This window comes from Mauremys reevesii, linkage group 2, assembly GCF_016161935.1.
Source record: "Mauremys reevesii isolate NIE-2019 linkage group 2, ASM1616193v1, whole genome shotgun sequence".
NCBI classification, from domain to species: Eukaryota; Metazoa; Chordata; order Testudines; family Geoemydidae; genus Mauremys; species Mauremys reevesii.
Window position 1 is genome coordinate 8,178,207 of NC_052624.1, and position 25,926 is coordinate 8,204,132.

The window sequence follows — 25,926 nt, forward strand, 5'->3', positions numbered from 1 at the left end:
TCCCTGCAGTGCGTTTCAAAGGCTGGCTGGGCATGAGAATGTGGTAGAGTTCGATGGAGAACGCAGGAGCCGGCTTAGATCGCTCCCCTCTCGCAGACTCGGCTTTGACCTTATGCACAGTGCGACGAATGATTTCCTCCTCCCACCTCACCGGCCCATAGTACGTGATCCGTCACCCTTCTGCCAGGCAGAACCAGCAGCAACCAGGGCCGGGTTCAATATCTAGGGGCTCCTTTCCATCGATCCAACACAGAACTGGCTCGAGCCCCCACCCAGTAACCTGGGAAATTTACACATCACCCCTGGGCGCCTCTGAGAGGAACACTGCCCCACTCGCCAGCACAGAGTCTGAGTGTAGAAAGAAACTTTTAATAAAAGGAGGGAAGTAACTTGGCATTAATTTGGGAAAACACGGTTCATAAACATAAACCATGAGTAAAAGACTCACCCCAAGTAGGTTGGGCTGTGCCTTTTCCCCCTCAAGTTCTTAAGTTCAGCAACCCAAAAGTCCCCTTCACATGCCCACCCCTTCTCTGCTCCCCACTCACACTTGCTGTCCTTGGTCAGTGCAGACCCTGGTTGAAATGGGCCACCCTCGTTACCACTACAAAAGTGATTTTTCCTCCCTTGGGATTCTCCTGTTAATTGAATTGTCTCGTTAGCACTGACCCCCTCACTTGGTAAGGCAACTCCCATCTTTTCATGTACTATATACATATTCCTGCTACTGTATCTTCCACTCCATGCATCTGATGAAGTGGGTTTTAGCCCATGGCTACCCCTCTGAAAAGGTGGGGGGTAAAGGTGTGGGGGGGTCTGCTGGCCACTCCTCACTGGCTGCCTGCTTGCAGTCTCTTAGTGATTTTAGCTCTGTGCAGGTTGGGCAGAAGCACAATCTTGCCCCCAGTGATTTCAGCTCTATGATTTCCACTCTGGGCAGAAACAGAGTCTCACCACAACTGGTTTCAGCTCTGACTGGGCATGTTACATAACAAAGAGGTTCCTAGTGAGCCTATGTAGCTCTATTCTTTGAACAGTTTGGGGGAACAGGTTAAAGTAGCCTATCTCCTGGCTGGTATTCCTGCCCCCACCCGTTTTGTTTTCAAAGGGCTTGGACATTCGAGCTCTTGTTCTACCAAGGTTCTTTACACTGAAAGTGACTCCCTCCTTTGGGACAGTCCTTCTTTTCTGTATTCCCACAGTAATTACAAACAATTTCACTACCCCCCTAATTTGTGACCCAACACCAGCCAAGTTGATTACAATGAGGAAAACACCGCTCCATCAGTTGAATATCTAGCAAATCTAAGCAAAACAGGAGCAAACTGTATTTACATAAACACACCCAGGGTCTCTTCCCCCCCTCCCAGCTAGCTGTCAGGGAAGCATTCATTCAGCCCCTGCTTACAGATCAATTCATGCCCACTCTGCCTGCCAAACCGGAGCCGGGGGTACGTCCTGTATATGTCTGGCTGCTTCGGCCTTTGCCTCCAGCAGTAAAGTACGCGAAGCAGCAAAGCATTACATAAGCACAGAGTTAGACAAGAGGAGCATTTTGGCAGGCCCCGTAGCGCTAGGGTGACCAGATGTCCCGATTTTATAGGGACAGTCCCAATTTTTGGGTCTTTTTCTTCTATAGGCTCCTATTACCCCCCTACCCTCTGTCCTGATTTTTTTTCACATTTGCTATCTGGTCACCCTACGTAGTTCAGAGAGATGGGTCCAGATCTGGAGCTCAGGCCTTGTCCACCTGGCGGGGTTTCAGCCGCTAGTGTGGCTGCTCTGACGTAGGCAGGCAAAGCCAATATAAGCCAGGGCTTCTCATCTCGATTTCAAGAAGGTGCAAATCACAGCATCCAATATAGTCTGTCTATTCTGTAGCTTGCATTGGTGCAGCCACACCTGTGGGCTGTCACTGGGGCCAATCTTCAGTGTGGACCAAGCCTCACTTAAACTGGTGTAAAACTGGAGTGACTCTGGAGTAAGGCCATTGGACAGGAGAAAAGAATCTGGCCCCTCGTGTTTTGCAGTGGTCCAGCAGACTCATGTCCAATGTTTTTCCCCCTCCAGGTCGCACCTCCTGGTGTGATGAGCGATGATTATCCAAGGCTGCAGGGCAGGGAGAGCTGAGTTCTGCTGTGAGTGTGACATCTCTGCCAGCTGGATCACCGCTGCAGTCTCTGACGGTGATGAGTAGAACAAGGGTTAAAGAGGGTTCGCCCAGATTGAAATGGTCCCGGTGAACGGAGCAACTTTGTAACGGCAGCTAGTACTTATCTGTGTAAAACCGGCTGCAAACCCCGCCGTGAGCTGCCATCGCCTTGACAGATGCGCTGTGCTGCCTTCAAGATCCCGCACAGATGTTCCTCGTCCACCCGACAGGAAGCTTCGTCGAGCCAAGATTAGCAGTAAGTACGGGTGTCTGCCTGGCTCGTAATGTGCATGCTCTGCAGCACTGTGCGTACGGACAAAAATAACCTCCAGTTAACATTAAGGCTGGAATGTCAACAGTCAGTAAGTGCCCGTCTTCCTTCCGCACTCACCCGCTCCTCTCCCCCGACAGCGGCCCCCAGGCATATTGCTGGTGCTTCTAGGCTCCCCTTGTCAGCGTTCAGTCCCTAAATGGGCAGCTCCCTCCGAGTGTGAAGAGATGAAACCGATAAATAGATGCTTGAGACGAGCCTGATCCAGAGCTCCCTGAAGCTGATGGAAGGGCTCTCGGGGCCTGCAGAGGGCTTTGGCGCTGGCCCCTCGTCGGCTCGTTTCTTGGAGGAGGTGGGTCTTTGGGAGAGATTTGAATGAGTGCAGGGCAGCGACCTCGCGGGCCAGCTTGAGAAGGGAGTTTCATGGGTCGGGGAGAGGTGGACCGACAGCGTGCTGGAGTGGGCACTGCTGGCAGAACGGATGGGGATGCAGGCCCATGCAGTAAGCCCGGCAGGGCGTAGCGAGGGGCAGATCTATGTAGGGCATTGAAGGCGACTGCAAGGGGCTGGAACTTGGTGCCGTGGAGCCGGGCGAGCCGATGGAAGGATTTGAAAAGGAAGTGACGCAGTCGGAGCCAAGGGCTGGGGAGCTGATCTGAGTGGCTGTGTTTTGTATGGACTGGATGGAGCAAGGGAACAGGTAAGTTACAGTAGGGGGTGGCCTCCCTCACATACTTTTACGCTCTCCGGTGAGCTGCCTTTCCTGCTGCACCCCTCTCCGCGAGTCATGCTGAGTTGGGCTGGCTTACTGGGACGAATGCAGAGATGAATGTGTTGGCAGGCGGGGGGTGATGTCTAAGTCGCTGTGAGGTGTGTACCAAGGTCCTGGTGCTGATGCCAGTTACACCACTGGCTTCTATGGTGTTGCCACTGTGAGAGCAAAATCGTGCTTGGCAAGGTCTGGGGGGTGAATTCTGCCAACGTAGACTCCCCTCTGTATTTGGCCCATCCTCTTCTGACACACACACACACACACACACACACACACACACACACACACACACACACACACACACACACACACACACACACACACACCCACACACCAGATCTGAACTCCCATCCAGCTGGGAGAGATTAACTATTTCTCCCCGGAGTCACGCTGCTTTGACTAGCCACACATGGAAAAGGAGCCTGCCCCAGTCGAAGAAGAGCTGGGCACGGGGGAACCCTTGGTGTGACAATGTGGAGGGAGCAGCACATTTTTGATTGGCTTCTGACCTCCCACTGTGCACTGGGTCCTGCTCCAGCCCCACTGTGCAGCACCCAGCAACTCCTCCTTCTCCCAACCACTTCCGTACCACGTGAGCCCATCTCAGGCCACCAAACTGTACGTGAGACAGTGTGATGAGCGGAGAAGTATGTTTCGAGCCCCTTTAAAATGGGCAGCTCTAACTTTTTATTTCTTTTAGGATTCGATGTTCTCTTGCTAACAGCAAGCAGGCGCTCCGGGCCAGCGCCGTCCTTGGAAATAATTGGCCTTCTTGCTCTCTGAAAGTCCCATGCCCTTTGGCCTCATGTCCCTTAACTCCACTCAGGGCGTGCAACAGATCCCCTGAAATCCATTGCCTGGGAGTGTCTTATTGCCTAATTATGGCCCCTCTGATGGCTTCCTGCTAGAGCTGGCATTGCATGCAAAATCACTTTCTTGGTATTAAAAGCTCTTGGCTCCCGATTCGATCCATGTACAAAATAAGCCACAATTAAAATTCTTCAGGTGGTTGCATACATTTTGCCTACAGCAAAAATCTGCCCATCTGTTGTAAACCCATGCGTATTTCCACCAAATGCTTGCTTTGCTCCTTTCAGTCTGACTTTTTCACTCTTGATCATAATCTCTCTTAAACTTTGGTTTCATTTGTCTACTTTTGATCATTATTTATTTGGCACTACAAGCATTTAGGGTTTTACTGTGGACCATATGGTGACTTTATCATCCACTGATTGATTTTAAAAAAGACAGGAAAAAAGACCATTATATGCCAGGACTTTTTGGGGTATAATTGACTAAAAATACTCAGATGATGACTTAGTAAGTTTCTCTCTTCAGATGTGAAAAGCACATAGAGAGAACCAATGTGCCCTAATCATGATGCACAGAACCAGTGGCTTTGGAACACTTTTTATAGTGGGGGTGCTGCACCCCTCCATTGCCCCTGTCTGAGCCGCCTGCCGCCCCCTAGAGCTGGGGCCAAGAGCAGGGCCGTGACTTCAGGAGGGGAGGATGCACACGGGGAAGTGGGCCTAGGCTGAGCCCACAGCTGGGGGCAGGCACAGAGCCCCTGCCATGGGACCGACAGTCGGGACCTCGGGCGTGGGGCCAGGAACAGAGCCCCACGTAAAACCTGGGGGTACTGCAGCACCCCTCGCGCCTATGCACAAAACTTAAGCATACATATTGGTCAAGACTGTAGCTACAGCTGGGTGTATACTACTGAAACACTCCTCAACAAATGTTCATTTGAATGCTTATGTAAATTGATTTAGCAGCGTCCATACTCCATTCATGTTTGATTTCCATGACCGTTGTAGTGAATGGGTTAACTGGCAGGAATGTTTGCAGAAACAGATTTTCAAGTTAATAGTGCAGGAACGCAGAGAGCCAATTTCAGATTGGTGATCATAAGTATTTACACCAGCATCTTGATCCAAAGAATTACGTTATGCGCCATCCACTCAGCAAACAGCAACATGTCATGTGTCCTGTGTCAAGTTTAAACAGCTTGAATTCTGAATTCCTGCCAGAAGCTGTCTGCAATCAAACTATAGACTAAGAATTGCTCAGAGAGGGCCACGTTTTCAAAAGCACCTAAGTGACTAAGGCCAAGGGTACGCTAGAAACTTTTGCTGATACAGCAGTATCATTTAGAGGTGTGGTCTGTGTGTGCGACATTTTTGTAGACTGACAAAAGCCCTACTCTAGAGACAGTTTTACACCCATAAAAATGTTTTTGCTGGTGTGGGTTATTTTGCTCAGGGAACCAACATAAGCTATGCCGGCAAAAGAACCATTTACCAGTACAAACTGCATCTGCACTAGGAGGGTGCACTGCTATGGCTTTCACCAGTATAGCCAGCAACCTTCACTCGTGCACTCCTGGCCTTGGAAGTCTAAGGGTATGTTTACACTACCCGCCAGATTGGCGGGCAGCGATCGATCCAGTGGGGATTGATTTATTGCGTCTAGTCTAGACGCCATAAATTGACCTCTGAGCCCTCTCCCGTGGACTCCTGTACTCCAGCTTGGCGAGAGGTGCAAGCAGAGTCGATGGGGGAGCGGCAGCAGTCGACTCATGGCAGTGAAGACACCATGGTACGTCGATCTAAATATGTCGACTTCAGCTAAGTGAATAACGTAGCTGAAGTTGTGTAACTTAGATTGATTCCCGCCCCCCTGCCCTCCCGTTTAGGCCAAGGCTAAGTCCCACTGACTTTCAGTGGGACTTTAGGTTCCTAAAGGTGTCACAGATCTGGCCGGACTTCCCCAGCTGGCAGCTCACCAGACTGTTGGAAGGGGAGAGGGATAGCTCAGTGGTGTGAGCATTGGCCTGCTAAACCCAGGGTTCAGTCCTTGAGGGGGCCACTTAGGGATCTGGGGCAAAAATCAGTACTTGGTCCTGCTAGTGAAGGCAGGAGGCTGGACTCAATGACCTTTCAAGGTCCTTTCCAGTTCTAGGAGATAGGTATAGCTCCAATTATTTTTTTTTGGAGTCTGAACACAGCCCAGGTACCATCCCAGTCAGAGGGTCCATAGGCACACTGTCTGGGTGCAGACCCTCTGTCTAGCACCTCCTCACTCGCAGGAGCTGCATCCATGCAATCCCTGCCCCTGAAACCAGTGCTGGGTCCTCAGGCTGCTTCTGTAGTTTAAACGCACTCTTTCCCCCAATCCCACCGAAGGTGAGTGCCTTCTGGGACACAGTTCAGTTCTCTCAGGGGGCATATGGCATGTACAGATACTTTGCACAGGCATCTAATACGTTATTGCTCTTTACTTACTTGCATGAGAAAGGCACAGATTATTACAAAAACAATACCCCCCACAAGCATTTCCCCTCTCCAGCTGACCCTTCCTTGGGGGGACCATGTGTGTTCAGGGAGGCAGGACATTACGCACCTCCTGGCTCCTGCAGCTGCTTCCCTCATCTTAATCTTCTGGCCTCCTCTGTCAGGTGACTCCCTGGTTGGACTCAACAGCTGACCAGAGTTCTGGCAGGTCGCCTCATTGCTAGGTGACCTCTTCCCTGACAAATCAGTTCTCTGGGGTAGGTAGGGTTGCCACCCATCATGGTTTTGGCTTCTGTGTGCAGGTGCCATTTAGGGTTGCCAGGTGCCTGGTTTTCAACTGGAAAGTCTGGTCGAAAAGCAGACCTGGCAGTGTCCAGTTAGTACTGACCAGATACCAAAAGCCTGGTTTCCGCTGGGTGCCGGGTCATTAACTTGCACCAGCCCCTGCTCAGCCAGGGCTGCCTCCTACCTGCAGGCAGGCTCCTTGTCAGGCTGCAGGAGGTCCCAGCCCAGTCCTGGGGCAGAGGGAGCCCAGATGAGGGGGTGAGGGCCTTGGAGATGATCCAGTGAGTGATGGGGGTGGGCAGGGAAGAGGAGCAAGTGATGGGGATGGGGCCTTGGAGGAAGTGACAGCGTGGGGGCGAGACCTTGGGAGATGGGGCGGAGTGGGGTGGGGCATTGGGGGTCCAGTTACCAGCAATTAGAAAGGTGTCAACCCTAAGAGTAGGTGCCAGCTGTTTGTCTAGGTTGCTTTCTTTTTTAATAGAATCTCATTCAGGTTTAACTACCACTATTGTTAGGTCTTTTCCAGTTCCCCAGTTAGAGTTTCAGTCCAACATGGGAGTGAAAGGATAATAGAGAAGACAAGAGGCTATACCTTCAAAAGGGAGATTGCAGCTTGGCAGAGTTACATACTGAGACCATAATCTCATACATAACTCATAAACAGTGTTGTGGTCACCGTGCACACACAGAGAAATTAGATAAAACATAACATACTCTTGCTGGAAGGTTGCAGTGAAATATAACTGTATTTCTTAGAATTCAGAACAATAACACAAGAGCCAAAACCAGAGAGAGAGAAAGCAGGCTGCTCTCTAAAACAGACAGACACAGACACAATTCACCCCACCTTACTCGAGGCTGTCTGTCTTCAGGCTGACTCTGATCACAGATTCATAGAGTTCCTTAAAGAACCACCTAGCTTTCAAAGGAATGCAAGGGAATGCCTTAGAAATTTAAAGTGATAGCTCTACAATTTGTACACAGTTTTCAATACACCACGGATTGTAAAGACACAGACCCCCGACCGTCACATTAAGCTGCTTAGCTTCTCAGTGAAATTTTCCAAAGTGCTTGTTTGAGAAATAAGTTTGAACAAAATGCAATCTCTTCATGGACAACTTAGGAGCAGAAGAGGCAAAATGTGTTTGAATAAACCGTTAGTTATGCAGATTGACCTTAATCTAATTGTAGCTTTAAGCCATTTATTTATTTGTGTGGTGGGCTGTGATGGGGTTGTGTATTGCCAGCTGTTCCTAGAAGCATGTTCTTGGTCTCTGCAGAGAGGCAAAAGGAAAGGATCCATCCATACTCCCAGGGAGCTAGCCTTCTTAATGATTGTTTAAAATGTCACATTTTGTATTTTTCCAGGCACACACAGATAACACTCTATGATGGCTGACATTTCCTTGTGCTGAGAGATCCCAGTGCGCTAGCAGCGTCTGGTACCCCTGCTCTGCCCTGGAGCAGAGAGTCTTCCCCCAAGGAAGTTGTTTTATTCACTATTCAGCTGTTCTCTCAACTTCATATTGCTCTTGCTTTGTCCTCTGAGAACGTTTCAGTCCTTAGAGAGCAGCCCATTACTGAATAAAAATCAAACTGACTTTCCAGGCCCCACTGCCAGACTGCCCCCCGGCACTGGTCAGCGGTGATGTCGCCAGTCCATTGCATGGTGGGACATCTCAGTCAGGTCTGAAGTCAGCAATGCCCCACATCACTACCCCCTGCCTTGGCCCAAAGATGGAGGTCCCGCCGGCACCCCTCCTTGTCTGACAGCAGCGGGCAGTCCTTGGCCCCCAATCTGTAGTGTCCAATTTGTTGGGAGGAGTGTGTAATGTAGTGTAGTGTGGCAGTCTCTTCTGTGATTGCAAGATCCAAGCTGGGACTTAGGGAGAACGAATGTGATGACAGTCGGTAGCACAGGTTCTGTTAGTCAGGCTGGGAGGTAGAGAGCCAGGGAGGACAATGGCTAATGTCGATGTCCTGCAGCTTCCGTAAAGAATCTTTTGTATATTCAGTGTAACAGAGTCCTGTCTGTTTTCTACCACGCAGGATGCTGCAGCCTCCTCAGAGGGGCTGAGTCTGCCATGTGCTCAGCCCAGGGAGCGAGAGAAGCCAGAGCCCGTGGGGCTGTGTGAAATGTTAGGCCCAATATTACAATGATTATATAATGCAAGCCACAAATGAAACAGCCAGCCACGGGCCATCGGCCTTTAAAAGAGCAACTGGCACAAAGCCAGTAGCCAGCACCTCACCCACAAAGGGACCAGCTCTCAACTCCAGAGGGAGGAATGGGGAAAACCAAAGGGAGGGGCAGATACCAGCACAAGGGCCGTAAGAATAACCCATCTGACATAGACCAGACTTGTATCATGGCCTAAGGGAGGAACATAGGGACGACCTAGTCCTAATGGAACCTAGGGACAGATCCAAACCATAGCAGCTAACCTTTACCACCCAGCAGGGGCATGGAGGAACATGGCTCATGATGGCTTGATGGTCAATGGATATATTAGGGGAAAGCTCAGTCACGGAAGCGAGGTGCCAGGGGAGAATACGCCGTATTAGTTACGTTACAGTACAGCAGAGGCTCTGGTGGAGGTACTGAGTACATTCAAGGAGCTAAGACTCAGGAAATCCTATAGAAATATGGCAGCACCACTCCTTGCTGAGAGTGCCTGAATAAGATGATGTCAAGGTTCCTCCCCCACTCTGAACTTTAGGGTACAGATGTGGGGACCGGCATAAACACCTCTAAGCTTAACTACCAGCTTAGATCTGGTCTCGCTGCCACCATCCAGATTTCTGAGTACCTGGAACACTCTTTCCCCAAAAAACCTTCCCCTCTCTGGGTAGCCTTGAGAGACTTTTTCACCAAGTTTCTGGTGAACACCTATCCAACCCCTTGTATCTTAACACAAGGAGAATTTAACCATCCCCCCTCCTTTCTCTCACCAATTTTTGGTGAGTCCAGATCCAATCCCCTTGGATCTTAAAACAAGGAAAAATCAATCAGGTTCTTAAAAAGAAGGCTTTTAATTAAAGAAAGAAAGGTAAAAACTCATCTCTGTAAAATCAGGATGGAAAATAACTTTACAGAGTAATCGGATTCAAGGAGCCCAGAGGAACCCCCTCTAGCCTTAGGTTCAAAGTTACAGCAAACAGAGGTAAACCCTCTAGCAAAAGTAACATTTACAAGTTGAGAAAACAAAGATAAAACTAACAGGCCTTGCCTGGCTGTTACTTACAAGTTTGAAATATGAGAGACTGGTTCAGAAGATTTGGAGAACGTGGATTGATGTCTGGTCCCTCTTAGTCCCAAGAGCGAACAACCCCAAACCAAAGAGCACAAACAAAAGCCTTCCCCCCACAAAGATTTGAAAGTATCTTGTCCCCTTATTGGTCTTTTTGGTCAGGTGTCAGCCAGGTGACCTGAGCTTCTTAACCTTTTACAGGTAAAAGGATTTTGGTGTCTCTGGCCATGAGGGATTTTATAGTATTGTATACAGAGGGCTGTTCTCTTCCGTTTATAGTTATGACAAGTGATGATAATGAGGATTGAGTTGCAGTATCTATAGCCGAGAGAGACCCGCACCAAGCTAGTAGTATTCATGTTGGTAAATAAAGCAGCACTCCAGCTGGCCAAAGAACCTGGCTCTCCTAGTCTGTCTGCAAAAAGAACAGGTTTTCTGACCGATACTATTTCTCAGTTTGTTTCATCTGGTTCGTTTTCTCTTGGAGCTGTAGATTCTTAACAAAATCTCTCCTCCACTGTTCCGCCCATCCATACAGAGACATGGGGGTTAGGCATAAGATCGAGGGTGAAAAACTGTTTTTGAGCAGGGTTAATAGACAAAACATTCAAGCCTTTACACAATGCTGGCACAAACTACATACGCACCCCATTTGGCGCACGTGAACGCCACATGGATGCTCTAAGTACACCTTGCATACACAAATTCAGCAGGTTGTGTTACCACACGATAACACTCATGCTCACAAACTACTCCCGTGCACTCTCAGTGCCACACGAATACCACACACACGCTCTGCGCGCGGCACGTCCACGCAGCACTCCTGCTGACAAACACCATGCATGTGCAGCAGTCTGTACATGCGCACACTCAGAGCACTCCACAGACATGTGCACACCCAAATTACACACCTGCATGCTCTTTCTCATGCACACATGCACAAAAACACTCCAACATTTAATCACAGTGCGGAAACTCAACAGCAGAAGAGTCCTGCTGGAGATGGGGCCTGAATGCTGGGGTAGCAGCTGCCACAGCTATATCAGTCCGTCCGAATGACAGACGTGTCAGTTTAGTTTGCATCTGGCTTGCGTAACATCCTTTATCTTACATAATGCAGCTCTTTATACAGTTGTGGTGTTTAATCAAAAGAGAAATTGAATCCACAGTGAACAGACTTTTCCAGGTACATTAGAACTCTTGGGAATGTCACTTATAGCAGACTTTTTAGGAGAACCAGTCAATTCCCTGCAAGTTCCTAAGAACTGAGACACTGGCGTGAGTAGCTGCTTTTTAATGCCATATTTGGTAAGCTTTGTCAAAACCAGGGACTCCTAATTACTTTTCCTGGTCGTTGCTGCTGAACAGCTGCCGCATGCCACCCCAGAGGTGGCTGCATTTCATTGGTAGGGGAAGCGCAGTTTGTAACGCATGTTGGAATCTTTGGGATGGAAGTCGCTCTGTAAACATCCAGTATTGTTGTCCGTTGGAAAACGGCATGTCTGTTTCTTTATGGCATGTGTTTAATTTGGGGCTTTTTTGGACGAGTTGCAAGAAGGAAATCCCTTTTCCGGAAGAACTTCGCTTAAAAAAAAATTGTCTTGAACTGGGACGAAACGTCAAGGGTGAGATTTTTTTGTGGGAATTTGTGGAGAGAAATTCCATTTCAGAAGAACCAAATGGAATTTTTCATCCTTTCTCCTGGAAGGCTCTTGTCGATGTCAGTTGTGAAACTGACCAGAGCCTTCCCTGGCCAGAGTGCCTGGCTACTCAGCCTCCCTTCCCCTCCCCTGCAGCTCCAGGAGCCAAAGAGGTGGGGGCTTTGTTTCCCCATTTTCCCCCTTCCCCTCCCGCTAAGCTCTAGAGATGGAGAGACAGAGACTCTGGCTCCCCGAGCTGCGGAGGAGTGAGCAAGGCTGAGAGCTCCAGCTCCCGACCTTTATAGCTCCTGGAGCTGGGTGGAAGGCTCAGCTGCAGAGTGTCTCTGTGATCAGCCTGGGCCAGGAAAGTTTTTGTCAATTTCCCTTGCGGGAGGTGAACCTTCCTGGCGGACAGCCGGGAACATCACTTCAATTTTCCTGCTGAAAATTTTCCAGCAAAACTAAAGTTTTTCCCCTGGAAAATTTTTGTTTTGTGAGAAGAGCCTTTTTCATCAGAAAATCATTTGAATGAAAAACATTTTGACTAGCGCTACGGGCCACATGATCATGACGGTTTCTGCTTGTGTGACCACCCTCCCGATGTGTGTGTGATAAAAGGTTTCTTCTGTGCCCAATCTGCAGAGGGTAGGGGGCTGCTGCTGGACCAGTTAAGTGCCTGGGTCTCTAGCAGCCTGTGCTTTTTAGCTGTAGGGGTCCCCAGGTAAATTGCCAGGGTGTCAGTCAAGGTGGTGACGGTTGCACTTTTTCCCAGTGGAGGAGTGTGCGTGGGTTAGGTTACCACCAGGCAGGGGCTATACGCATAGCTGTGTGGACGCACTTGTGCCATAAAATGCTATTGCAGGGCCTGCTGGGGCTGGGAGTATTTGCTGGGGATTTATTTGTAATCTGCCAGTTAGGGCTAAAAGAAGAGCTCTGTTTCATTAAAAATATCAAGGTTTCCGCCTCTGGGTTTCATTCCTCATCAGAATGAAAACTTCTGAAACTTTTCATGGAAAAACCAGGGAGACCCACCCCAGAATAGCCAATCAGTTAGGGCAGGCACCTGCGATGTGGGAGATCTGGATTCCAGTGCCCGGCCCAAGTCAGGGAGAGTGCAGATTAAAGCCTGGGTCTCCCAAATCCCAGCAGAGTGGTCTAACCACTGGGCTATTTGGTATCCTAAGGCAGGTTTTGCTCTTGTTTTGACCAGCAATTCCATCCTCGACCTGAGACACCTTCCAGTCGGAACTGAGACATTCTCACAAACATGTTCGGTTTCCATTAAATCGGCATTTTCGGATGGAAAAAAAAGCTTAGTCGAAAAATTCCCAATCAGCTCTACTGCCCGTAGAGCAACAATCAGTGGAAAGTGACCGTGTTGCCCCAACTCAATTGCTGTTGTCTTTAAAATATTTTTCCAGCATCCAGCACCACTAGTGAAGGGTGCTGGATTGACAACCCAGGACACGAAAGCCTCCCGTCTGCCAGCAGGACAGGGACCCAGGTGGATGGGGAATTTCCTAGCCCTATTAAGCTAGCCCTATGGGCTGAGAGGGTAGGTTAGCCTCTATTTAATCCTTTGGATCTCTACTGAGCTTGCCAACAGGGGCATCCTTGTGAACTAGACTGAAATGACTCAGCCCGTTTCTTGTAGGGGACCAAAAAACCTATGGATGGTAACTGCCTTCAGCATAGCTAGCAACCTGTCAGACTAGACCCCATTATCAACCCCTCCCCAAGCCATCCAGACTCCTTGCCAGCTTTTTGTTTGCTTGCTGAAGACACTTGCCACTCTCCTGTTGTGGGCTGTCTGAGCGAGGAGGCTCCAATGGAGCCTGTCACGGTGATGGCTCCAGCACGCGCTCTCGTTCAGCAGGGGCGAAAGGCCGCTCCATGCTGCCTGTACAGCTGTCTTTCTGTAACCTCTCCGTGACCCTCTGTCACCCAAGCCGGTTACAACAAACACATGGTGAGCTGTGTCCACCCCATAGTCTTTCTGCCTCGTGACTGTGTGTTTCCATGCTCAGCTCGGCTGCTGAAGGGCGGCTGTGCCAATGCATTGTGGGAAAAGCCGGGCAGCTCTCCCATAGTGCACTAGCAGCAGACAGAGAGCCTGGAGCCAGCAGCGTGTGTGGCGGGTAGGGGTGCATACGCACGAGAGCCGTGCTACTCAGACCTCAGGGGTTCAGGAGCCAAATTAGCGATCAGATTACCCAAAAGAGCCAGAGGAGTGTGAATGGATTGAACATATAGCACTATAGTGAATGAAACAATCACACAGTGATTTAATTTCACGTGCTGCGCAGATCTGCAGGAGAGGCATTAAAGAGCCACTTGGGATGCGTCAGCCTCAGCGTGAGTATCACGGCTGTAGCGTCTCCAGTTGCACAGAGGAAAGAGGATCTGCCAACCTGATGCCATGGGCACAGCCAGGGGAGCCTGCTCATGTGGCAAAAAGCCACGTGCCAGCTTACAGAAAGGTACTCGTGTCCCAGCCTAGGCCTCTAGCAGGGGTGATGCACGGGCTGGCAGTCATGGTTACTAGCCAAGGGCCCGCTCCCAAGCAAACTGAAATCAATGGAAAGGCTCCCCCCCGATTCCAGTGGGCTTCGAATCGGGTGCTGAATGTGGTGTGTGGTGGTACGCTGTGCCTGGAGCCAGCCAGGTTGCTGACCAGTTAGAACGGTGGCTCAGAGTTGTGGCATGGCCGGGCTGGCAGTGCCCTGTCCCGTACAGCAGTTGTGTTTCCTGTTAGTGCCGTGGGTAGCCAAAGTGCCTCTGACCTTGGCCCAGCAGGACACCAATCTATAAGTCAGAGAGAAGCCCAGCTGCAGCAGAGCCTGAAACAGCCTTTTCTGGTGGGCGGAGACGAAGCGGGCTTTGCTGAATGCTTCTCTGGATATTTTCTACGCTGTCGGTGAGCCCGGATGGGTCTCCCTGGTTCCCCGACGCCATGCAATAAGCTGCCAGCAGCAGACGGTTACCATGACTAAATGCTGTATTGAAACTCTGCTCACCATGCCCTCTCGCTGCTATCCGGCCAAGGATTGATCACTGCATAAGTGCAGGGGCCTGTGCTCGCCCCGGGGCTGAGTGCTGTTCGTGCTCCCCGCCCACTCGGCTCGGCAGAGCCTGGGGGAGCAGGGGAAGGAGGCAGTGAATCTCCCTGCTGTGTGATTGGCTTTGGTTCTGCTTCTCTGTCCCTGTCTGCCCTGCAGGGAGCGAGCGCATGTCATGCACGGTGGACCATCCGCTACCCCTGCGACATGTGAACGGTCACTGGTAAGCAATGACTTGGAGGAACGTTCCTGCTCTTCAGGGCAGAGAGCCAGATTCTCCAGATAGCGTGTCCAGATTCCCTTAGTCGCAGGGGATCAATCTGAGATGGAGCCCCGTAACAGTTCACTGACTGTGCAGTAGCTTTGGTTTATGGCCTGTGGCTGCTTTTCAGCAGCCATTCTCCATGGTTTCACTCTCACACAGAGAGGGAACAGTGTACGTGATGCTAGTTTTCCAGGCCTCCGCTGCGCAGGATAGGAGACGGCCTCTCTGTCTGCAGCTCTCTGAGACAACGTAGCTGGCAAGCCCATGGGGAGGCTTGTGAAAGCTGGCGGTGGATCAGTCTCATTGGAGTAGGGTGACCATATGTCCCGTTTTGGCCGGAACAGTCCCTTTTTTTAAGCCCTGTCCAGGCCCAACCTGGCAAGAGCAAATGGGACAAAGGCCCCCTTTTGTCAAAAAAGTGGGGTGCAGAGGAACGTGTGGGGAAGGGGGGTGAGCAGTGATGCCAGCCCCGCACTGGTGGGAGAGGCAGGGCTCGGGACTCACCTCAGCCTCACGTGGGGGGCAGGCCCGGCTCAGGCAAGCAGCGACACCAGCCCTGCATGGGGAGGGAGGGGCAGGGCTCGGGTGGGCGGCTTGGGCCAGCCCTGCGTGGGGAAGCGTGGGAGGGGAGGGGGGGAATGGGGCTAGCCCCACGTGGTGTCCCGTTTTACCTTTGGGAAATATGGTCCCCCTACATGGGAAGCGCCCTTGGCTCTGGGAGCAGAATTTGAGGAGCTGAGGGTTAGGCTAGGTCTGTACTGTAGCAGCTGAGGAAGCCAGTCAGCCGCCCAGGGCAACGCCGCACTGCACAGGAGTTCTTGGGGGAGGGACGCCGAAGGTCTGCCTTGGTGGTTACCACGGATTTTCCAAAGACACAGCCAGTTATGGCCCAGCTCTGTCCTCCAGAGCCAGTTCTAGCATCCCATTATTTGTGGGGGACATCGGTATGTGGGGGGTGGGGGCGGGGCTGGATGTCATGACTTAAAAAACCACCCACCTTTCAGGAGTCCAGGGACTAGATGGACCCCTGGAAAAAATATCCGCGTCTGAGAGTTTAAACATGTAATATTTGGCTATTGTGTCAGTATTTTGCTGAGATTTATAATTTACATAAAGGATGGAGATGCTACAATCTGCTGCTGTTCCACTGCTTAACGCTGGATAACTTTGTACAGATTCTGGCCTTTCTGGCAATAATTTGGAGCCCCTTGAAGATGATTTTTTTGGGGGGAGAGAGAATGTCCCCTTTGCCCCAGTAACGCTACGCCTGCTTTCCTCTTTTGTGCACCAGGCCACACAAGAGATTGTGGCATGCTGGTAGTGTTGCCAAATACACATAGCCATAGGCTTTAAGGCCAGAAGAAACACTGTGATCATCTCATCTGATTTCCTGCTTAACATAGGCCAGGGAATTTCTCCCAGCGGTTCCTGTATTGAGTCCATATGTGGAGTTCTGTTAGCCTGCGCTTAGCCTTCCATGTGGTTCTACGCAGGAGCAAGGACACATGGTGTTATGAAAATGGAGCAACGGCGGTGAGGCCAAAATCACCTGAATCTCAAGACCCTGAAAACTTAAGGAGTGAGGAACAAGGGATGATCATGCAGCTCTGGTACTTGGCCAACCTTCATCTGTGAAAGACAGAGCTATCAACCGTTTGCTGTATGTAGGAGCTGATGCGATAAGGCCAAGAGGTACAGCATCACTAAGAAAGGTCTGTGGATGTATTCTCCTGTAAATCTATAGGCTTAAAAAGCTCAGAAGAGGAGGAGATGGAACTAAGTAGCGTATTCTGCTCGAAGCAGATCGTGTGGCAGTTTTATCTGCCCTTGGTTTGTTATGTAGACAGGGCGTAGTTGGACAGGTTTGTTATGATCTCTGGAGTTTCAGAATTGCCAGCCTAATGCCAGGTCTGGTAATAAATGTTTGTATTGGCTTGCTCGGCGTCGGCATCAATTACAATGGACTTTCTAGGAAAGTTGATTATTTAGATGTTGTTGACTTTTAAATGAAGACCACTAGGAGATGGTGTCAGATAGTCTAAACAGATACAATACACTGCTTTGGGGTTCTCTTGTGTGCCAAAATGTACGTTGCAGAGTTACGTATGGGTCAACACGCTCAAACTATGATGTAGTTACAGTAACACTCAAAAGCTCCGTCAGAACTGGGGCCCATTGGGCGAGGAGCTGGACAGACACAAGTAGACGTGGTCCCTGCCCTGAAGATCTTGCAATCACATAAATCTATATTTAGACACCTAAATAAAAGGCCTAATTTCCATAGATTCTGACCACTTGTGCCTCCTGCTGAAGTAAATCAAGGCAATTATGTCTGGGGCCTAAATAGTCAAGCTGGTCAAAAATCGAAAATTATTTTTTTGCTGCAGATTTTGAAGGAGATTGTTTGTTTGTTTTTCACCTGACATTTATCAGTTCCGGCACTTTTGAGTGTTTGATTTTGCAACCTTAATGTTCTTTTAAAACAGAGGTCCCCAAACTTTTCAGGGTCACGCCCCCCCCCTTACCCCTGTCCGCACGTGCCCCCTCCCCCCCTTGGAGCTGAGGCTAGGAGCAGGGCTGCAGCTCCTGGGGAGGTGGCTTGGAGCTGAGGCTAGGAGCAGGGCTGCAGCTCCTGGGGAGGTGGCTTGGAGCTGAGGCTAGGAGCAGGGCTGCAGCTCCTGGGGAGGTGGCTTGGAGCTGAGGCTAGGAGCAGGGCTGCAGCTCCTGGGGAGGTGGGGAACATGGACAGGGGCAAGGGGGCCGCAGCTGGGGGCAGGTCTAGGATCAGGAATGGGGCTGGGGCCAGGAACAGCGCCGGGGCCAGGGGCCGAGGCTGGGAGTGGAGCTGTGGCCAGGCCATGGTTGGAGGCCGAAACTGGGGCTGGGTGGCACTCCTTCCCTGTCCCCCGTGGGGGCTGGCCTGAGCCTTAATAATAATAGGAGATATACCAATCTCTTAGAACTGGAAGAGACCTTGAAAGGTCATCAAGTCCAGCCCTCTGCCTTCACTAGCAGGACCAAGTACTGATTTTTGCCCCAGATCCCTAAGTGGCCCCCTCAAGGATTGAACTCACAACCCTGGGTTTAGCAGGCCAATGCTCAAACCACTGAGTATCCCTTCCCCTTGCCATGCCGCCCCCAATTTCATCCACACCCCCTTGGGGGGCTCACCCCACTGTTTGGGGACCTCTATTTTAACGTGTGTGTGTGTGTGTGTGTGTGTAATAGCCTCCAAAAAGACAATTCAGGTTTGTAAAGTCCCGCACTCGGAAGTTAGGATTTCCCAGACTTACTGTGCAACTGAAAGCAAGGTGTTACAATGGGAAGTATTGGGCAAACTTACCTTATAGGTGTGCAGGTAGCGACAGCTATAATATTTAAATTAGCAGAGTTCATGAGGAATCTTCTTATTCTCAGCTGATTTACTCCTTGATCACCTGGAGAATGTTGACTTCCTCTCTTGTCTCCGAAAGGAAAATGAAGTGGGAGTTTTTTGTTGGTTTTCTCTGTGTGCTTGTCTGAGGAAAGCACGCTGTTTTCATTGCGGAAATTGGGGTTTTTGACCAGCCCTGCAGCTGAAACAGGCATGTAGTATCGAGTTGAAATGGCAAGTAAATAGCGTTCACGGAGGAGAAGTGCCACTGAATACGACATTGAACATTTAGGTCCTGATCTAAGCCATTGAGGAGTCTTAGATCAAGCTCTGAGTGTGCCACTGAACAAGAGAGAGATGTTTCCTCAAACACCTGGGAATTGTGAAAGACTTCTCACGAGAAAGTGACCAGAAAAAATAATGCCTGATGCTGGGAGGAAGGGGAGACACAGGAGGCAGCAAAGTTACACTATGTAGCAATCACATGAAGAATGGATGCTGATGAGACACGAATGCAGGAGATCAAACCCAGACGCAGCATGTAACCCTACCTTGGGCAGATCTTGCACACTTCTGACAAATACGGGAAGGGGGCCTGTCTCTTTTACAGTAGCGTAACTTGCCATGCTAGTAAAGTCTCACTGAATTGGATAGAGCCTTGGTTTGTGTAACCCTTCTGCCAGGTGGAGTCGGCAGCAACCGAGGGTGCATTTAATATCTAGGGGTTCCTTTTCAACAATACAACACAGAACAGGCTTGAGCCCCCACCCGGTAACCTGGGGAAATTACACACCACCCCTGGGCACCTCGGAGAGGCAATACTGCCCCACTTGCAAGCACAGAGTCTGAGTGTAGAAAAGAAACTTTTAATGAAAGGAGAGAAGTCACCTGACATTAATTAGGGAAAATGCTGCAAGCGGGATTCATAAACCTAAAACCGTGAGCAGGACACCCACCCCAGAGTATGAGGGGCAGAGTCTTCTGCCTTGTGTTCTTGAGTTCTGCAACTAAAAGTTCCTTTTCAGTGCCCCTCTCTGGTCCCTCACCACACCCCACACACAGCGGTTGTCCTTAGTCAGTGAGGACCCAGGGTTAGAGGTGCATCTGTGTGAGTTCACCTCCCACCTGAGGAAGAAGACACCTGGCTTACTCTGCCACCTGTGCACTTGTTCTGGCTGGCCACCCTGCTAGTAGCTGTTCCTCTCTGCTGGCCACCCTGCCAGCCACTGCTCCTTGCAGCCTGGCTGCCCTGCCAGCGGCTGTTCCTTGCTGCTTCCCACCAGCTGACCGCTCGCCCCTTTTGCTGGTCGCTCCCGCCAGCCACCCATCAGTCAGTTACCTCCTAGTGCCGTCTGCCTCTCTGCTGTGACCTCTGTAAGTCAGTCTCTTAGTGATTTTTAGCTCTCAGCAGGCTGGGAGAAACACTGTCCCACCACAAGTGATTTCAGGTCTTCATGAGTACTTAACAAAAAGGTTCTTAGTGAAGCCTGTTTAGCTCCATCTTTGAACAATGGGGAGGAACAGGCTAAACCAAATGGGGGACCCTTAGCAGAAGTCCACACCTCCCAGCTGGGATATAGTCCTTACCCCTCTTACTTTTCAGGCGGGTCTGGCATTTGAGCCCGTAGCTTAATGAGGTTCTTTCAGCTGAGGGTGACCCCTTCATTGGGGACAAGTTAAGCACAATTCTGCTCCCCTTTACTCATACAATAAAGATAAAAACGTTGATAACAGCATTTCACTACCCCTGCCTTCAGTACTAAAGTGATTTGTAACCCACTGCCAGCCAAAGTTGATCACTTTAAGCAACACAGCGCTTTATCTGCTGGATATCTAAGCAGAGTAGGAGTGTTCATGTAAATACAGTTTGCTCCTGAAGTCTCTCCCCCTCCCAGCTAGGTATCAGAGGAGAGTTCATTCAGACCGTTTACATCTGCATTTGAATGTGTTACAGACACCTGTTACTGTGTCTGCTCAAATCTGGGAATGATTCTGTTTGCTGCTGAAGAGCTAATGGAGCACAAGATATTGCTGGGACAGCCCATAGTGCGAGAACACAAGGGCAGCTATTTGCTACTCTAAGGAGAAGGGACATGGTTTCGAATCTCAGACACCACCATGAAGTGCCCACTGGTCGGCCTTTTATTGGTAGCTGCCGTATGGACCCAGTGAGTTCAGCTTTGACTGCAGTCCCTACAAGGGACAAGACACCGGAAACTTCCCCTAACAATAGTCATGTTGTTGGACTGGCAGGTTAGGCCTGAACCTCAGGGGGCAGACGTGCAGCACATCCAGGCTTCCGTGACTCCCTTTGTCTGGCACTTGGCTGCACCTTTGTAAAGGCTGCAGCTGGCCATGAGCTGTCTGCAGTTCAGATTCTCTGCAGCAGTAACTGGTACGGCAGGACGTCTGTGAGATCAGGAACAAAAAAACCCTTGAGTTGATTTCCCTCCCCCTCTCTCCCAGGGACACAAAGAGAACGAGGAGCAGGATGTTTTGCTGGTGTTTAATTTCCCTCTACGTCCGACCCAGGTCATCTCTGAGAAAAGTGGGGTTAAAAAGCAGGCAGGTCAGGGAGCATCCCCTGCCCAGCTCGACAGGACCAAAAGCCAGGCCCTTCCTTAAGAGCAGCGACTCTTCCCTTTCATGCTGTTTGCTTGGCTGTGGACTTTTCATGGATTTCTAAGGACACAGGGGCCCATTAGACTTTTCATGGATTTCTAAGGACACAGGGGACCATTAGATCATCTAGTCTGGCGTCCTGTATCTCTAAGGCCATTACATGTCAGCCCGTTACCCCTGTATTGGACCCGATAGCTGGTGTTTGGCTAACACACATCCTGATGGGGTTTATCCTCAGCACAAGTATTCCAAGAGGCTCTGCGTCACAATACTGAATAATGCTGCCAGCTGGAGACCCCAATTCTAGTTCCCGTTCTGTGCCTGGTTCTCCACTCCCACTCTGAGTATCTAGCCCAAGAATCATAGCAAGGTAGGGCTGGAAGGGACCTCGAGAGGTCGGCGAGTTCATCCCCCCACACTGAGGCTAGATCATCCGTGACAGGTGTCCATCTAATAGTGATGGTGTAGGTAGCGTCTACACTGAAACAATACAGCAGCTGTGCCGCTGCGGCATTTGAAGTGTAGACAAGCCCGTAGTGACTTGCCCAAGGGAAGACTAATGGAGCAGAGGATTGAACCTGAGTTTCTTAAGTCCCAAGCTGCACCCTCACCAGTTGACTCCCCTCCCTCTCTGCAAGCAGTGGCCGATTAGGCCCATGGGGCCATGCCCATAGGGCTGTGCCCAAGGGCCTCAGCCAATTGGGGGCCCCCAACAGGGTGGAACTCTGGCCCTGCCCCCCACTCCTCCTCTCCCTCCCCCTGGGGTCCCGCCACCCTCTTTCCTCCTGAGGCCTTGCCCCCCGGCCAGGCCAGAGGGGAGCTGTGGTAGGGTGAGCACTGAGCATATTCCTCCTTGATACAGCTGCCCCCCGCAACGAGCCCCTCTCCTTCCCCCTCCTTCCCACATGGAGCTGGGCCCCTCGGCCCCTCTCCTTCCACCTCCCTCCCGCATGGAACTGAGCCCCCCTCGGCCCCTCTCCTTCCCCCCCCCTGCCCCCGCGCGGAGCCGGGCCCCTCGGCCCCTCTCCTTCCACCTCCCTCCCACATGGAACTGAGCCCCCCTCGGCCCCTTTCCTTCCTCCCCACTCTCGCATGGAACCGAGCCCCCCTCGGCCCCTCTGCTTCCCCCCCACCCCGCGCGGAGCCGGGCCCCTCGGCCCCTCTCCTTCCTCCCCACTCTCGCATGGAGCCAGGCCCCTCGGCCCCTCTCCTTCCCCTCCCTCCCCACTCGCATGGAGCCAGGCCCCTCGGCCCCTCTCCTTCCCCTCCCTCCCGTGCGGAGCCGGGCCCCTCGGTCCCTCTCCTTCCCCCTCCCTCTCGCGCCAAGCTGAGCCCCTCGGTCCCTCTCCTTCCTCCTCCCTCCCACGCGGAGCCAAGCCCCTCGGTCCCTCTCCTTCCCCTCCACTCCTGCGCGGAGCTGGGACCCTCGGCCCCTCTCCGCCCCCCCACCCCCCGCGCGGAGCCGAGCCCCTCCTCCCCCTTCCTTCCCCCTCCCTCCCACACAGAGCTGGGCCCCTCAGTCTTCCTCCCTCCCATGTGGACCCGGATCCCTCGGTCCCTCTCCTTCCTTCTCCCTCCTGCATGAAGCTGCCCCCCAAACCCCTCTTGTTCCCCCTCCCTCCTGTGCAGAGCTGTCCCCCCGATCCCTTCTCCTTCCCTCTCCCTCTTGTGCGGCTCATGCGTGGAGCTGGGTCCCCCCAACCCCTCTCCTGCCCCCCATTTTACACATGGGTGCAGTGAAACACACGGCGGTTATGTGAATTGCCTACAGTCAAGCACAAAGTGAATCAGGTATCACTGCTAGTTAGAGAACTCAAGAGTCCTGACCCCCAGTCTCCAACACCTGCCAATAGACAACACTGTTCCAATAGAAAACCTCATGTCTCATGGCCCTTAGGCAGAGTTCTCTGGCCTAACGCTGTATTATGTGTACAGGCCGCTGCAGCTGTTCACACTCACTCACCTGAAACTACAGGCTCCAAATCTGCTGCCAGAACCATTCATTCAAAACCAAACAATTTATTGACAAGATGAAACTTTAAGATAGCCACATTTTTAGAGCATTGAACCATTTATTTTCATTCATATTTATTTCTATGCCTCCTGGGCAGCTGTGGGGAGCCCCGGACCCTCCACCTGTCCTAGGTGAGGAGCCGGGGTGCCCGAGACCAGCCCATGGCCCCTGTCCCTGCCCTCCACGTCACATCATCCAGGACAGGTGGTGGGTTCAGGGCTCCTCACAACAGCCCCGGCTCCCTGGGCAGCTCTTACCAGGGCCCGACTTCCGGCCAGGCCAGGAGGCAGGGCCATGGGGGGAAGGAGAGGAGCAGGGAGCGGGGCCCTGTGGTGGGGTTGTGGGGGTCTCCCCGATGTTCTTTGTGCTGAGGGCCCCAATAAATCTTATCCGCCTCTCTCTCCAAGCTGCCGTCATGTGCTAATCTAAAGTTTCTATTCAGTCCTGATGCAGGCAAAACTCCCACTGAATTCGTGGCAGTTACAGCAGTGTAAACGAGGGCAGGATGGGACCTTGACTTTGGTGGAGTTTTCATATGAGGCTGAGTAAAGCTCTCAGGATTGGGTCTGTACATTTGTGTTTTCCGGCCTCGGCTGTGTCTGTTTTGGGGACACATTGCAAATCAACGGGAGTTTTCCCCTCAGTTCAGGATTGAGCCCTTCATGTGGATTTAATGTTATTTATTTTTGGCAGTGGTGGAAAACCCAGTAATCTTGATTAGCAGGCAGTGCTGCACCAAATTGATCCAGGCCCCCCATGGCGACTACCCCTAGCTGCCAGGCCCTTCACCAGATAATTAAAGTTCATTTGCAGTTTCTTTCACAGCCTGGCATGTGCTGTGTCTACCAGCTGTGCAGCAGCTCGAATCAGGACACTTTTTTAATACTATTTATTTATTTAGGAAGTATTTATAGGGTTACAAATCCTTGCCGTGTGTATATCAGCAACAAAAGAATCATTACAACAGTGAGGTTTTGTTTAAAGACATTATACAATAATACAGCCATCATCTCTCTGTTTAACACGGTGTTACCCTGTTACAGTATGAGCATCATTACAACACCCATGACATGTGTTGTTCCTAGTGATTTTGTTAAACCGAGTAAACTCTCTAATTACACATATTTAACAGGCCAGGCATGTGTAGCAAATGCTAATATTCACAACAATTGGACGGGTGTGCTGGTTTGCAGGTGAATATTCTTTGTCTGAGTGTTGAATAAGTGAGATGTAAGGTAAGCAAGGTAATTATTGGACCAGCATCTGTTAGTCAAAGGTGCAAGCTTCAAGTTACTCAGAGCTCTTCTTCAGATCTGGGGAAGAAAGCAGAGTGAGGGTTTGCTTACACTTAAAACACGACAGTGGCACAGCTGCACAGCTGAAATGCTTCAGTGTAGACATTACCTGCACCGAGGAGAGGGATTCTCTCATCAGTGTATGTAAGGTAATAATTGGAGATATACCAATCTCCTAGAACTGGAAGGGACCTTGAAAAGTCATTGAGTCCAGCCCCCTGCCTTTGCTAGCAGGACCAATTTTTGCCCCAGATCCCTAAGTGGCTCCCTCAAGGATTGAACTCACAACCCTGGGTTTAGCAGGCCAATGCTCAAACCACTGAGCTATCCCTCCCTCCAGGAGGTGGTAGCTAGGTCGACGGGAGAATTCTTCCATCTTCCAGGGGTTAGGCCAGTTTAACTGCATAGCTCAGAGGTGTTGATTTTTCACAACCCTGAGCGATGTAACTATACTGACCAAATTTCCTAGTGCGGACCAGGCCTTAGATCAGATTAACTACGCCGCTCAGGGGTATGGATTTTTCACACTCTTGAGCAACGTAGTGATGCCGACCTAATTTCCTAGTGTACACAAGTCTTGAGATAAATACAGGTTGGGACAGATTGTTAAGCCAAAGAGGTAATGTGAGAGATGTTCACTTGAAATGAAGTGGGTAATTGGGGGTTAGATTGTTATGCATAAAGGGTCTGAAGTGGTCAGTTAAAGGTAGCTGGCTATGGGGCACGTTACAAATTGTTGTAAAATGAGCCATAAAAGCAGTGTCTCTGTTATGTCCATGGCAGAGTTATACATTTAAGTTTCCAGGCTTGCCTTCTCTGAAGGTGTTATGCAGGTAGGACAAGTATGGAAAGATCAGGTATGGAGTGATCACTTTGTGAAAAATATCAGGGGTTAGCCGTGTTAGTCTGTGTCCACAAAAACAACGAGGAGTCCGGTAGCACCTTAAAGACTAACAGATTTATTTGGGCATAAGCTTTCGTGGGTAAAAAACCCCACTTCAGATGCATGAGGTTTTTTACCCACGAAAGCTTATGCCCAAATAAATCTTAGTCTTTAAGATGCCACCGGATTCATCGTTGTTTTTGTGAAAAGTGTTTGTCCATGAACGATCTGGTGTTTTTTGTTGTTGATCATTTTTCTGCAAACAACATATTGAATAAATGGTAACCAAATAGCTAAGCATGTCTTGGTCCTCTGTCTATTTTGCTGGGTATCTTTTTGGTGGCGGGCCACGTCTATAAAGCTGGTTAATGGCAAAATGATTCAACAGCACTGGTCACAGTGGCTAAGTCCCATGACTGTGTTGTTTCATTGTGTAGAAGGGGATCATTTTAACGCTATCCAGAGTGTGCACTGGGGACATTTCCCTTTGGCCAGGAGTATGATCTAACATATTTTATTGATTTGATATTGGATTGCTAATTATATTGTGACATGGCAGACTGCCCTGCAGAGGCCAGCAAGCAATTATACTTCCAGTGATCTGACCCAGTGCATACGCACTGATTTATTTAAACGCTCGGCAGACATGACCTTCGCTTGTGTTTGGGTTTCTCCAGTGCTGTGTGGGCAGGGACGGCTTGGCTTATGATAGTGGTGTCTGTAAATGAAAAGTGACATGAGCTGTAAT

At 50.6% G+C, this 25,926-nt stretch overlaps 1 protein-coding gene across 5 annotated transcripts in view; it reads left to right on the forward strand.

Moving 5' to 3' along the window:
• GJC2 (gap junction protein gamma 2) overlaps positions 1-25,926 on the forward strand; it is a 123,055-nt gene that overhangs the window by 10,435 nt on the left and 86,694 nt on the right. For 2 of the 5 annotated variants that reach the window (XM_039527627.1, XM_039527625.1), the window contains exon 1: positions 1,657-2,408. The gene's annotated coding sequence lies outside the window, so the exon portion shown is untranslated. Of the gene's footprint in view, positions 1-1,656; positions 2,409-2,646; positions 3,124-16,684; positions 16,704-25,926 lie in introns of those variants that run through there. The other 3 variants (XM_039527626.1, XM_039527628.1, XM_039527629.1) reach the window with 3 other exon arrangements.